General features: G+C 32.8%; 1 pseudogene; it reads right to left on the bottom strand.

The window, feature by feature from the left end:
• Nucleotides 1-445: 445 nt before the first annotated feature.
• On the bottom strand, nt 446-1,172 carry LOC143061648 (neuromedin-B receptor-like; annotated as a pseudogene).
• Between the last annotated feature and the right edge of the window lie 417 nt (nt 1,173-1,589).

Below are 1,589 nucleotides of genomic sequence, written 5' to 3'. Positions count from 1 at the left end.
ATGTACTTATTGCTGGATATCAAGATTGTGTTCTACAACATCTGGTTATTTTTGAAAATAATTTTATAATGTCTCTTCTGAACTGAACATTAAAAAAACTATAGATGATAGGATTCACATAATTATTGATGAAATAGGATTTTAAACAGAACTGATAAAATACGTCTGCTGGTTCAGACAAAATATCCTCAAAATTTATGATGATATTTCTAAGTACCATCACAGTAAGAAAAGGAAAAAATCTGAGAACTAAAACAACAGTTACTATCCCTAGCATTAAAGTAGTTTTAGCACGAATAGTATGTGTAGATTTCTTCTCTTCTAACTTTTGATTACCACGGTCTGTTAGAACTTTATGTCTTTGTTTTTCCTTGTCACAATCGTGATCATTTCCGATATCTGTAAAAGATGTTTCGCCCGACGAATACTTTGGTTCATTTATTTTCTACGAGTTAGGTTTTGAAATATTTCCTTTCTTCCTTTGGTTTCTGATAAACAGAATGATTTTAGTGTAAATAACAGTGAAAAATACAATACAGACAACACAATAAAGAAACAATAATCCATAGTAAAGAAGGGGATATATTGTACCCTTCATTGAATCGTCCGTAGAACAATCCACCCCCGAAATACCAGGAATTCCAATATCTTTAGTATTCGTCCCCAGAACAATGGCTGCCGGTCAACAAGTAACAATTCCCACTGCAATAGCTATAATGCAAATTCGTTTCGTATTTTGTATTGTCATTTGTTTACCATATCTACATATCCGGTTGTGTCTATCAATAGCTAAATACTGCCGTTAACGTAACTATTGAACTGTTTATAGACAACGATTCTACTGTTCGTAGTGCCTTACAAGCAATAGGTGCGTTAAACATAATAGGATACCGAAGATCGGAAATTTCCGTCGGCATACCGATAACAACCGTCAATAGATCCAACGCGGCTAAATTAATAATAAAGAAGTCGAGTGAAGATTTTGTTTTCTTTCGAACATACACAATAATAACGAGAACATTCCCAAATAAACCGGTAAATATAAGTACGAACATGTAGATAATCACCGGTAGATATCGTAAGGCAAGCTTATCGTTCAATGTCCGTAACAGTTCTTCTGAATTTGTAATGTTTGCAGGAGAATTGGTACTGCTTATTTCACTGTTATTCATCTGCAACCATAACATATTGAAAAAAGTATAAGCAGCTGATACATGTAGGTATAGCCCAAATGTGAAGTTTGGTTACTATCAGATTGTTCATAAGTGCATTTTTCGTTTGTGAAACTGAAACTTTTTGCTCCCACTGATTTTTTTTTATATATATAAATCAAATCAGATCAAATCTTCGTTATCCCAATCAAGGTCCAACATGTGACAGTTACTGCAAGCTCTTGAATACTCGTGAGTTTGAAATGTATATCCCATATTCAGATGAAGTTGATATATTGGTGTAATGGAATGTAGTTTGGTATTCCAAAGCAATACATGTACAGCGTTAGCTACCATTTTTATTTGAAAAGCATTTTGGATTATTTATTTAGACGAATTTTCACTTTGATAGATTTTACTTTTAGAGAAATATTAAAT

Source organism: Mytilus galloprovincialis, chromosome 1 (assembly GCF_965363235.1).
Source record: "Mytilus galloprovincialis chromosome 1, xbMytGall1.hap1.1, whole genome shotgun sequence".
Classification (NCBI taxonomy): Eukaryota; Metazoa; Mollusca; class Bivalvia; order Mytilida; family Mytilidae; genus Mytilus; species Mytilus galloprovincialis.
The sequence above is the reverse complement of the archived record's forward strand: the minus strand, read 5'-3'. Positions and strand labels throughout refer to the sequence as shown.